This window comes from Bubalus kerabau, chromosome 2 (assembly GCF_029407905.1).
Source record: "Bubalus kerabau isolate K-KA32 ecotype Philippines breed swamp buffalo chromosome 2, PCC_UOA_SB_1v2, whole genome shotgun sequence".
Lineage (NCBI taxonomy): Eukaryota > Metazoa > Chordata > Mammalia > Artiodactyla > Bovidae > Bubalus > Bubalus kerabau.
Window position 1 is genome coordinate 7,567,071 of NC_073625.1, and position 13,718 is coordinate 7,580,788.

At 44.7% G+C, this 13,718-nt stretch overlaps 1 protein-coding gene across 3 annotated transcripts in view; it reads right to left on the minus strand.

The window, feature by feature from the left end:
- CSGALNACT1 (chondroitin sulfate N-acetylgalactosaminyltransferase 1) overlaps window positions 1-13,718 on the minus strand; it is a 339,558-nt gene that overhangs the window by 168,197 nt on the left and 157,643 nt on the right. For all 3 annotated transcript variants that reach the window (XM_055566958.1, XM_055566957.1, XM_055566956.1), the window contains exon 2: window positions 7,420-7,513. The gene's annotated coding sequence lies outside the window, so the exon portion shown is untranslated. The remainder of the gene's footprint in view (window positions 1-7,419; window positions 7,514-13,718) is intronic.

The following is a 13,718-nucleotide window of genomic DNA, read 5'->3' on the forward strand; positions in this document are numbered from 1 at the left end:
CGACTGGATCCAATCCAAGAATTGGCACTTGGTAATCAAAGGGGTTCAAGACCAGCATACGTTTGTTTGGCCAGAAAGTTACTTCAGTTTTTAAGTAAAAATAAAAGGCTCATTTTTCATTTTCACCAAGAACATTATTGAACGTGTTTATCATTTTGTTCCACTACTTTCTGCCATTTTCCAGGCAACTTCATAATTTCAACTTCCCAGATTTTTTTATCTTTTTGAGCAAAGAACTATTACAGGTGCCTTTTACAGTCTTCCAGGTAATGGCAATTTTTTTTCATTAGGAGAATTTTGCAAAGACCAAAAAAAAAAATCCAAAGACATCCAAAGGCACAATGTCTGGTGAATCTAGCAGAGGAAATCAGAACTTCCCAGCCAAGCTGTAAGTTTTTGCCTGGTGATCAAAGAAACATGCGGTCTTGTGGTACTCTGGTAGAGGATTATGCACATTCTGTTGACCAATTCCACACAATTTTCATCAAGTGCTGCCTTCAGCTGGTCTAACTGGGAGCAGTACCTGTCGAAATTCATCTTTTGGTTTTATAGGAGCTCATAACAGAGGACTCCCTTTCAGGCCCACCGTATCCACAACACTACCTTCTTTGGATGAAGACTGGCCTTTGGTGTGGTTGGTGGTGATTCACTGCGCTTGCCCTATGAACTCTTCTCTTGTACATTATTATACAGTATCCAGTTTTCATCATCCCTCACAGTTTGTTTTAAAAAACAGGTAATGTTTTTGTTATGTTTAAGTAGAGACTCTCATGCAAAAATACGCTCAAGACAGCGTTTCCACTTAGCTTATGTGGCGCCCGAACATCAAAGCAGTGAAGATGACCAAGCTGGTGCACGTGATGCTCCAGACTGATTTCGATATTTTGAGCATGCTGCCTCCCACGCAGCATAATGTTGACTGTTCTCAATTAATGTCTTGTTTTGATCGCTATCAACTTCAACTGACCTACCCAACCGTGAAGCATCGTCCAGCAAGAAACCTCCAGCACAAAATTCTGCAAACCACTTCTAACATGTTCCTTCAGTCACAGCACCTTCTTCATACACTGCATAAATCTTTTTTTTTTTGCTTCATTTTCGTTTTTACCTTTCTTGAAATAATAAAGCATAATATGTTGCGGTTTTTTCTTCCATCTTCAATACTAAAACGGCTACACAACAATTCACCAATCTTGGTTAAGTTTTTTAAAACGCATGCTGATATGATAGCTGCCACCATACAATCTAACAAAACTGTTTTGAATGAAGTTAAAGACAACTAAACGCTAGCAGAGCCATCTTACGGGAAAAAAACGAACCTTTTGGCCAACCCAATAATAAGTCTCACATTTTTGTTGAATTGAAAATATGCATAGCTTTATCACAACATTGAATTATAAACACTATTACTCCTAATTACCACGTTTTTTTAAAAAAAACTTTACAAAAAAAATTTACAATATCAATTTGAGTGAGTTTCCCAATAGTAGAGATGAATTTCATTTTTTCTAGAGGCCTTGACCATAGGATCACATTTGGAACGTTAAAAACCTCAGTAACAATTGAGCTGGAAGTTTCCATTAGGTCCTAATTCCTTCTTTTGCCCACTCTCCGCCTCTGACTTTCATTCCCACTTTCCCCCCAAACCTTCACACGTGGCCTCACCCGATCTCTACCTTCCCTTCTCAGCCAGTGTGCTCCTACGCTGAAGGGATTCAAGTTTCACTTTAAATTCTTCAGGAAACATACTACCTAACGGGTCACAACCTTTCAGACAACTGCTTCCTAAGTGTCAGATGAACCTTGTGAAACTGTGCCCTTTCAAGCAGCAGAGTTTTATTTACAGTTGTAGGGTCATGATTTTCAACTTGAAAGGACCATTAGTGTAATGGAAAAAATAAAATAAAAGGGCAAGACTTGAAGTAGCTGTCTCCTTGAAAGTATTAGAATTAGTTGCTAAGTCGTGTCCGACTCTTTGCAACCCCATCAACTGCAGCCTGCCAGGCTCCTCTGTCCCTGGGATTCTCCAGGCAAGAATACTGGAGTAGGTTGCCATGGCCTCCTCCAAGGGAATCTTCCTGACCCAGGGACCGAACCGGGGTCTCTCTCATTGCAAGCAGATTCTTTACCGTCTGAACCACAGGGAAAGCCCAGCTGTCTCCTTATGAGCAGTCAAATTAAACCCTAGAGTCTGTCATGCCTTCTTCTTGAGACAGAAAAAAACATTCCTGCTCCTCATATTGATTTTCAATGTCATACAAGTATTTCCAGATGAGCAATAAGATCCTGTTACCTTTGCTGAAGAAAAACAGGTGAGGAAGTGGATAATTTTGAACCAGATTTTAACTGAAAATACAGGCAACACTAAGAAAAGGAATAACAAGGTCTAAAAGTAAATTCCAAAGGTCTCGGCAATGGAAAGATAATTTGTTCTTCTTACACAATACGATTTTTTAATGAAAAGTGATTTAAAAATCTAAGTAGGACTTCCTTGGTGGTCCAGTGGTTAAGAATCCACCTGTCAATGCGGATTCCATCTCAACGGGTTCCATCTCTGGTTGGGGCAAGATAAAACATGCTGCAGAGCAATTAAGCCCGTGGGCCACAGCTACTGAGCCCCAGCACCCTGGAGACCGTGCTCAACGAGAGAAGCCCCAGCAATGAGAAGCCTGAGCGCCACAACAAAGACCCAACACAGCCAAAAGTACACAAATCAATAATTTTTTTTTACACTCTACACAAGTGAAAAATTAAGCTCAAGGAAGGAAAAGTCCCTAAATTAAAGAAATCCCTTTCATTAGAAAATTTGAGTGGCAAAAAGAGAAATCCCTTTCAACTTTTTTTTTTAACTTTTAAAGGATTATTATTCTTTTTTAAAGTCAGGTCTTTGACTTACTTTGTTACTTTTAATTATGGTAAAATACACGTAACATAAAGTTTATTTTCTTCACAATTTTCAAGTATATTCACACTGTCGTACAATCACTCTCTAGAACTTCTTCGTCTTGAAAACTTAAACAGTGTTAAACAACTCCATCCTCTGCCCCCTCAACCCCTGGCAACCACCATTCTACTCTGCATTGTCATGAGTAGGACTGTTTCAGCTCCCTCCTGAAAGTGCAATCCTAAGCGTTTGCCCTTTCATGACTGGCTGATTTCACCTTTGTATAACATCCTCGAGTTCAACATCCGTGTGGTAGCATGTGTTTGAATCGCCTTCCTTTTTAAGGCTGAGTACTATTCCATTGGGCGCACAGACCACAGTTCGTTTAACCATTCACCACCAGTGGACACCTGGGTTACAGCCAACCTTCCATGACTTACTTTAAAAAGAATTTATTTAACCTAAGCAGGCGCTGGTGCTGGAGTTAGAGCACCAGTTCACCTCCCTCCTATCCATGGTAGCACAGAAAACAAATGTGAAAGAGAAAGAAGACAGAGTGGGGAAAAGAAGACAGAGAAAAGACAGGTATACTGCCACTGCATGAGTGTTCAGTCACCCAGACTGTACACGGTCACGCCCTCAGCAAATCAAAATACTGACAATGCTTGGTTCTGATGAGGGTTTTCAGATACCAGAAATTCATCCAAACATTTGTTTGTGAACATGCATATGGACCAACACATGCTGGGCGTTGCAAACGCAGACACGGAGCCCCCTTAGAGGATGAGGACGGCCACAGGACAAACAGCCAGCAGGTGAACAACTGCAGACAGTGGAGAATGTTGGGGGGTGACAGGGCCCAGCCCCAGGCCAGGCAAAGGCCAGGATGGGTTTCCAGGGCTGAGTCCAGAGCAGGAACGCAGTGAGGAGGGGCACAGAGGAAGGAGGAGGTGGGGGTTGGGGGGTGAGGGGCCGGCAGGGCAAGACACGGCCATGAGAGGCTGAAGCAAGAAACCCACTTGGTGGAAGGAGAATCTCAATGAGCAGAGCCCCGGAACAGAGCAGAAAAGACAAAAGCCAGGCCTGAGGAGGTGACAATCAGCAGACAAGAGACAGCGGCCCCGTGGCAGGCCGCAACAGGCCAGCATTCCTCTCCTGGCCTGGCCTGGAGAAGCCCCATCTGCGGAAAAGGAACTGCAGTTCAGGAGGATAAATGAAAATTGCAGCAGCAGACACTGGCACTCATGACAAGCTTACATTCTTGTCTCATTCCATTAAGTGGAAAGACTGTGGAAGGTCAAAACAGATCCCAAAGAAGGCCACTTCGTAAACTATCAATACAAACTTCTCTACTTGATTCTCTAGTTTTGCAAATATGTGCAACCTGCAAGTTACTCCATTATAGTTCTATATTCGTATTTACTTGTAACACCCCTTCGTTCCAAAAGGAAACCGCATTGGCTACTACCTCACGTTATCTGATAGACACGTGTCATGCATGGGCTTGCAGAGCTGCAAAGAACTACAGGGTGATTCGGCCACAAAGAGAGCTTGGACCCCGCAGACAGCAGCTGAGGAACTAATTGGATCACAGAGTGAGACCCGCTGGGTCAGCATCCTGCTCGGGGGCCCAGGTGGCCATCGTGGGACCGAGACAAGGAGACAGTGCCAGGTGCCCGCCCACTCTGGGCGGGAAGGGAAGCAGAGGGATGCGGTTCCCACAGGACCAGACGCCCTATACTCCCTTCCTATGTTTTCATCAACCATGCAATGCCTCTTTCAGCGTATCCAGGTGCCAGGGCCTGTGTCTGAGTGCTGGAAGCTCCACAGGGGGGTTGCCACTGAAGGACCAGTAAATGTTCCCTGGAGGGTGGCAGGGAAGGGAGAGTTCCCAGTGTGAGAGAGTGTGGAGACACTGGGCTTGGGGTGGGGCACGCACTCAGCAGGCAGCATTCATGGAGAAGGCCGGGCGGCATCGAAGGCACCAGGGGGACACGGAGGAGACCAGGAGAGCCCCGGGGGAGCCTTCCAGCACCTCAAGCTGGTGATCCAACCACGAACAATGATCCAACCACGAACAATGATCCAACCGCCTCTCCTGGCTGGGACTCCAGGACCACGGTGCGGAGGGCAGGTACACCTGCCAACCAGCCACTCCTCCCAGTTTACACGGCTGCCCCCTGCAGGTCTGGGGAAGGTCCACTATTGAGGGACTTCCAAAGCCCTGCATCTATAAGGAACTCAGATTATAAGGAGTATGCATGCATGCTAAGTTGCTTCAGTCATGTCCGACTCTCTGTGACCCTATGGAGTGAATACAGGCCACCAGGTTCCTCTGTCCATGGGATAATGTCCAAGATACTGTCCTCTATCCAAGAATACTGGGGTGGGTTGCCATGCCCTCCTCCAGGGGATCTTTCTAACCCATGTCTCTTTTGTCTCCTGCATGGCAGGCGGGTTGTTTTACCACTAGCGCCACCTGGGAAGCCCACAGTTCCAGGAAAACTGAAGGCTTTCCCAAGCTCCCACTGTCCCAGAGCAGCCTGACTCCCCATCAACACCCTGTGTCTGCAGCAGAACATAGAGAGACCAGACCCTCATCAAAACCCAGCTGGGCCTCCCTCATCACTTCATCCTGGGGTATGAACATTTTAATTGGATTATTTCTCATTACTTCTCTATTTCGTACAGTTTACTCTGGCTCTTTTCTACAATCATTTCAAGGTTTTAATATCATGATGCTCTTTTTTTTTATTTTATTTTATTTTTAAACTTTACAATATTGTATTAGTTTTGCCAAATATCGAAATGAATCCACCACAGGTATACCTGTGTTCCCCATCCTGAACCCTCCTCCCTCCTCCCTCCCCATACCCTCCCTCTGGGTCGTCCCAGTGCACCAGCCCCAAGCATCCAGTATCGTGCATCGAACCTGGACTGGTGACTCGTTTCATACATGATATTATACATGTTTCAATGCCATTCTCCCAAATCTCCCCACCCTCTCCCTCTCCCACAGAGTCCATAAGACTGATCTATACATCAGTGTCTCTTTTGCTGTCTCGTACACAGGGTTATTGTTACCATCTTTCTAAATTCCATATATATGCGTTAGTATACTGTATTGGTGTTTTTCTTTCTGGCTTACTTCACTCTGTATAATAGGTTCCATTTCATCCACCTCATTAGAACTGATTCAAATGTATTCTTTTTAATGGTATCATGATGTTCTTTCTAATGACACTGTTCTCTTCTACATCATCCAAGTCATTCTCAAAAACATTAAACACTGAAATACCTCAGATTGAAGACTTCCATTGTGACCCTCAAAGTAGCCTTGGATCACTTAGGCCTCTTAGCCACTCAAGTCTCTACTCAAAAAAGAATCCATGAAGAATTATTGTTTGGTTATTCTTGTATTATGATTATTGTTTTATTGTGGTTATTATTAACTTTGGTCAAGGTTGTTTTTATTTTTCATTACTGGTAACTCAGATACAATCCCTTTAACTCCTCACTCTCCATTGTCTGAGTATAAAGCAGTTCATTAAAGCAAAATCACATCCAACGTTTTGGTTTTCAGCCTTTTATCTCAAACAGTACAACAAAAGTAAACATTAAAAATCAAAACAAAACCTCTATAGCAATTTGTTGAATGAAGACCAGTGAAGGGGTTTTCCTGAAAGTATGCAGATGGTGAGCACAGCTTATCTATTTTCATTTTTACATCTATAGATTCATCTCCATAGAAAACTAAAATAAAGGTTTGCTCTGCTGAAGGGAAGAACCACATACGTGACTTCCCATCTCATACTGTTTCCTTTCAACTAATGATGTCCCTGAAGTTCTTAGTTTTTTTCAAAGTTCAGTCTCGCCAGATGTAATAAAATATCTTATTCTAGAGAAATTCAAAATCACTGCTTACAAGAGCAGAACTAAAATAACGTCCCCGAGATTTACATGTGTCCCCAAATCTGAAACCAACCATACAATCTGTCAGGGTACTATTCTCCAAGAGTTCTAGAAAGTATTCCCCTGAGATGCTATAAGTCAGAAAGTAAGATCATCATTCAATTTCCTATTTTATTTAAATAATTATTTTGTAGCATGGTGAAAATTACGATGCCCTTTTGATTATGGGTTAAATATTTGAGAAAGCTTAACATTTCATCACAACTTCCAAAAGAAGAACAAATTATCCTATTCAGGTGAATTTTTTAAAAAAGAATTATATAGTTCTTCTAACTACATTATTGGCATTTGCCATTCTGAGAAGAGATAAATTCTGAAGAACCTGACAGAGTTAAATGTAAATTACAGGCTTTACAAGTGAATAAAATAATTTTCCAAGGCAGCCAAGTAATTATACTACCTTGAAAAAGTACTCATATCTTAAAATAATAATCTGTTATTAATGGAACTATTGGAAGTAAAATGAAATTCAGCACATTTCAAACATAGCCAGAATACTGAATAAACTCAGACCATACAAAGATTCATTTCTTAAGTAATTCATGATTAACAGACTCACTTACCTGGAAGCATAAGAAAAGAAGGTTAGGATGAAACTACATCATTCTTCCACTGAGTAAAAATATCTTGACTTTCCTCCTTGAAATGGAAAGGAATCTAAAAAATAAAAATAGGAGTCACTTCTGGGAATTTCCACGTCTTAAATATAGATGATATTACAAAATTTTAAATCACTTAGGATCTAAAATACAATTTATCCAACCAAAGTCCTGCCCCAAAAAGCAGGATGGTATTTTCCCTTTTCTATTTTAATGGGTAAAATGCAAAGCATTTGTTTAAAAAAAAAATGATCAAGGTTTAAAATAAATGCCGAGAGCCATGTAGATACGTGTGTAAAAGCAAAGCAGAGTCACACTCTTGGAAAAGAACCCAGAAAAAGCAAACCTCGCAGGGAGGAAGGGTGCCCGCTGGCTCCCGAAGGCGCCGGGGCCTGGGCTGTGCGTCCGCAGCGAAGCCGCGGTTCAGGTGGGATCGGGGGACCGCGCGCCGTGCCGCCACTTTTTTCTAATGGTCGGTCGTAGGGAAGGAAGAAATGTTACAAAACAGCAAACCCCCGGGAAGTTGGAGAGCCCAGCTCCCCGGGACGCGCGCCCCCGCCGCCCCCGCCGACGCCCCCAGCACCGCCTGCGGGACCCGCCTCCTCCCCTGACGGCCCCCTCCGCCCGCTCCGTCCAGCCCTGCGCCCCCCGGCCTTTCAGGAATCCACCGAGCGCCCCTGTGTCCACGGAGATCAACGCGGACGCAAAAGAGGTACGAGCACAGCAGCGGGGGAAACACTCCGGAGAGAATTCGCCCCCGCGATTAAATAGAGGCGAATAATTTTATCTTCAACTCCTTTACGCAGAGTCGTGTTTTCCCGAGTTTGTGATTTCATCTCATCTGTCTTTATAATTCAAGTCATAGCGCGCGCACACACACACACACACACACACACACACACGAAAATACTCTATGGTTCCCGTTTCACATGCAGGAATAATAATAATAATTTTTTAAAAAACAGGTCTAGGGTGGTTGCAGGGGGACAAAGAGAAGATTGATAAGCGGCTCAGGTCCGCGGGGTCGGCCTCCCGGTGCCAGTGCTGGGGCCTGTCACGTGCAGTTTCTCCCTGCGCCCAAGTTTGAAAGTTTTCTCTGCAGCACGGACACCGAGTCAGTAAGTACGGCGAGGTGTGTCACCATAGAAGGGGCATCTGGATCCGCTTTCCTGTGGGTTAACTGCTGAAGCGGTGGGCTAGCCGGGGCCAGCCCCCCCACCCCGCCCCGCCAGTCCCCCCGCTGCGCTGCCTCTCCCGGCTTCTCTCTCCCAGCCCACTTCCGTCCCTGCCTGGCTAATTAATCTGTGTCTAAATGGAACTGCAGTTGGCAGCCCCGCAGCAATGCCAAAGTCGAATAATCACTTGGACCTGAATCCGAGTTGTTTTCCATCCTTGACAACAAATAAGGCCACTCTGGGGCCTGCGGGCCAGGAGTTGAAATGAGTTTATAATTTGGCTTCCAGTCTCCCATTCTAAATATCCTTTTCTGCCTTTTCTGCATGCAGGGGTGGGGGGTGGGGTGGGGGGAAGCTTTGGAGGCTGGATCACCAGCATGGTCTTTATCGATATCCGTAATGAATATTCTTGGCCATCTAAGTAAGAGGGAAAGTCCACATCATTCAAAACCACACTTGTTTTAACAATGAAACTAAATAGGCTGTCGGCTCATGCTACCACATGATCAAATTAATAATCTAATTTGTTCTTCTCACTGCAGCAACTGGAAGAGAAATGCTGGGCTTTTTCATCCACACACAGAGGCCCCATTCATCCGTCCAGCCCCTGAGTGCCTGTCCTGGCAACGCCAGACTACAGGTTAGGAGTTACAGGACAGCCCTGCTTCTCCTCACCTCCTAGTAAAGCACACACGAACGCTCGGCTCCTCAGCTCTGGGAAGCACATTGTCTCCTTGCAGTTCCAAACATCAGGTACCCTAAGAAGGTGGGTCATCTCTCTCTGGTAATAGAAAAGGAGAGATACAGGAAGGCAGAACCACTGGCGAGACTCCCTAGAGGTCAAGATGAGAGGGGAGGTGCCATCATGGAAAATCACTGGAGGTGAGGCACAGATACACAGAGGACAGGGGTCTGTGCAGCTGGGCTTCTCCCTTTAGGAAGATGGGAAGGGTTGTCACCTACTTGCCTGCCACGTGCCTGCCTCACACTGCAAGAGCTGCTCCCAGGGTGAGCTCCCCATCCCCACAGCGATGCCATGGGAGTCTGCAAAAACCTCCCCATTCTACAGATGGGGAAAATGAGGCTCAAAGGTGCTAAGAAGCCTCTCGGACAGATATATGGTAAAGCCAGGATTTTTCTGACTTCAAAACCAAAGCTCTAAAAAGAAAAAGAAACGCAAGCCTCAACTTCCTCAAGGATCCAACACGGTGGTCCTCATGGGTGGTTCTCCAACAGGTGGGTGGCTGCCAGCGGTAACCTGCAGACACGCAGCCTGCATCCGAAGACCCTCCCCAGACTCCTGAAGCCCTCATTATTCACAAGAAATCACAGTGACAAACTGCTCTTGGACAAGCCTTTCAGAGTATCGAAGACAGAGACAATAAGAATGCACTAAAAATAAAAGCTAAATCCAGAAAGCAACTGCAGGTACAAAGCAGAGACAAGCACCTTGCTTTGTCGAATTCAGAAACTAGTTCTCAAGGACATCCCTCAGGCTGAGTTCCAGGTCTGAGGGCTCCTCTCCAGTTATCTGATGCCCTGGTGCTCTCCTCAGTTTGGCATAGAGAGAGAGGATTATGGCAGGGCTTCCGTAGCCGCTCAACTTCTGGTTTTGGTAAAAAGTGAGCAGGAGAAGGCACAATGTGCATGAGAGTGGCTGGGAGAGGCTCCATGGGAAAACCACATACTCGGTTTTGGAAATTTCCCAGTTGGGATTTGAAAGGTTGGGAAGCTTGCCCCTGCCCAGCCCCCACAGTAACAGAGTTTGACATCCATCAATTAGCAGCACTCCATAAATAAGTCAGCTTTTAATCATGCCAAAGGAGATTGCCAAAAATCAACTATGGAAAAGAGCAGCTGAAAACAAGGACACTGAGGTCAATACCATTTTAACAATCTGGGAAGCCGTGCTGTTCAACATACAATGAGTAAGTGAAAGTTCCCAGGACTTCCAAAGAACGTCAAAGACACGGCTGGTCCAATGGGCTGCCTATAATCATCCAGGTACCTTAAGTTCCAAGGCTCCCTCACATTCATACATGTAAATCTAAATCTTTAATCCATCTAAACCACATCAGTATCAGACACATTGATTCCTGAAATATGAAAAATAAGACAAAACAAAAAAGCCTGCCTAACATAACAAACCAAAGCACCGATAGACTAGAAACATACCGGCCAACTCAAGCTGCCCAGTGGGATTTTTTTTGTGCACATGTGGATAATAATATACATGTTTTAAAATCTCGATGGTAGTGTTTTCATTTGTATTAATCAACGGAGTCCTCTGGGTAACTGCACTGGGAGATAGGGCAGACTTAGGGTCGGGAAGTACACAGCCAACTTCTAAAATTATCCGTCTCAAGAATGTTTCAGAAAAGAAAGTGCCCTTGGATGCTACACGTTACAAATGGCATGTTACTATATTCTTGACAAGATTCCTTCCACATTAAATAATTTTACTGAAAACAGTACATTTTAGGAAACACTTTAAAAGTCATGAGTTCTTCCTTCAAAACGCTGTCTTCTGTTATTCTGTCAAACGAACAACAGAGTCTCTGCGTCCTGGTCTTGTGTGTAAAGACGCAGACCGAATGAGATGAGGATGTGTTGTTGTTCAGTCGCTCAGTCGTATCTGACTCTTTGTGACCCCTTGGACTGTAGCCCACAAGGTCCCTCTGTTCATGGGATTCTCCAGGCAAGAATACTGGAGTGGGTTGCCATTTTCTCCTCCAGGGGATCTTCCCAAGCCAGGAATCAAGCTCAGGTTTCCTGCATTGGCAGGCGGATTCTTTACTGCTGAGCTACCAGTGAAGGAGATGATGCCCCTTTCTCATTCCTAATCCTGCCTGTGAAGCAGCCATCCTCACTTTCTTCACTTCAATTTATCACTCTGATAAACAGTGATAAGCACAGATCAGTTCAGTTGAGTTGCTCAGTCGTGCCCGACTCTTTGCAACCCTGTGGACTGCAGCACACCAGGCTTCCCTGTCCATCATCAACTCCTGGAGCATGCTCAAACTCATGTCCGTTGAGTTGGTGATGCCATCCAACCATCTCATCCTCTGTTATCCCCTTCTCTTCCTGCCTTCAATCTTTCCCAGCAGCAGCGTCTTTTCTAATGAGTCAGTTCTTCACATCAGGTGGCCAAAGTATTGGAATTTCAGCTTCAGCATCAGTCCTTCCAGTGAATTTTCAGGACTGATTTCCTTTAGAACTGACTGGTTGGATCTCCTTGCAGTCCAAGTGACTCTCAAGAGTCTTCTCCAACACCACAGTTCAAAAGCATCAATTCTTTGGCGCTCAGCTTTCTTTATAGTCCAACTCTCACATCCATACATGACCACTGGAAAAACCATAGCCTTGACTAGACGGACATTTGTTGGCAAACTAATGTCTCTGCTTTTGAATATGCTGTCTAGGTTGGTCACAATTTTTCTTCCAAGGAGCAAGTGTCTTTTAATTTCATGGCTGCAGTCACCATCTGCAGTGATTTTGGAGCCCCACAAAATAAGGTCTCACTGTTTCCACTGTTTCCCCATCTATTTGCCATAAAGTGATGGGACCAGATGCCATGATCTTAGTTTTTTGAATGTTGAGTTTTAAGCCAACTTTTTCACTGTCCTCTTTCACTTTAATCAAGAGTTCTTCTTTGCTTTCTGCCATAAGGGTGGTGTCATCTGCATATCTGAGGTTATTGATATTTCTCCTGGCAATCTTGATTCCAGCTTGTGCTTCATCCAGCCCAGCATTTCTCATGATGTACTCTGCATATAAGTTAAATACACAGGGTGACAATATACAGCCTTGACGTACTCCTTTTCCTATTTGGAACCAGTCTGTTGTTCCATGCCCAGTTCTAACGATTGCTTCCTGACCTGCATACAGATTTCTCAAGAGGCAGGTCAGGTGGTCAGGTATTCCCGTCTCTTTAAGAATTTTCCAGTTTGTTGTGGTCCACACAGTCAAGGCTTTAAAGCAGAAGCAGTCAACACAGCAGTAGATGCTTTCCTGGAACTCTCTTGCTTTTTTGATGATCCAACAAATGTTGGCAATTTGATCTCTGGTTCCTCTGCCTTTTCTAAATCCAGCTTGAACATCTGGAAGTTCACAGTTCACAAACTGTTGAAGCCTGGCTTGGAGAATTTTGAGCATTACTTACTATGCTATGAACAGAACTGCCAAGGTGATGAGCAAGATTATGTTGCTAAATCATTTGAAGTCTCTTTTAAAATGTATAGGTCTAATGTTGCCTTAAAGGGTATCAAGTATAAGTGTATTTCCTTAAATTTCAAGCATTTACAAAGTGCCTCCCACCCTAGTCTGTGGGGTCCCCGTGAGGGCCCTGTGTGGACCGTCTCCTATACTGTCAACGTGAAAACTGCTAATGCAAGGAAATACATTAGTATTCATATGATTACTATGATTCATATGCTAAATAGAGTAAAAAATAATATGCTATTAGAGCATCAGAAAAAACAGACTAGAAGTGGAGGGAATCAAGGGTTACCGCCAATCTCTAGAAAAGAGACTAAAGTGCTCTGTTTGCCATTGATGGTGAGCCCAATCACACATCTTTCTCCTACGTCAGTTGGGATACAGACAGACAGCTGATGTGCGAGCTAAGTTACTTCAGTCATGTCTGATCCTTTGTGACCCCATGAACTATAGCCCGCCAGGCTCCTCTGTCCATGGGATTCTCAAGGCAAGAATACTGGAGTGGGTTGCCATGCCCTCCTCCAAGGGATCTTCCTGACCCAGGGACTGAACCTGAGACAGCTGATGCACCTTTATAAAAGAGAGCTCCTTCTCAGCAGAGTCTGCAGTTACACTCACACGCCCTCTCTGAAACCCCTCTGGGGCAGCCCTGCCCTTCTGAGACGCTGCAGCTGCCAGGCATGTGCTGACATCACAGATGCTAGTGAGGGAGACCTGTAGCACTCAACCCTGGGCACGGTGTGGGATTCGGGTTTTCATCTGTTCTGGACTGTGTTGAAGTCCTAATCCCAATATGTTGGTATTTGGAGATGGGGTCTTTGGGAGGTAGTTGGGTCATGAGGGTGCTACACTCTTGAGTGGGATTAGTGC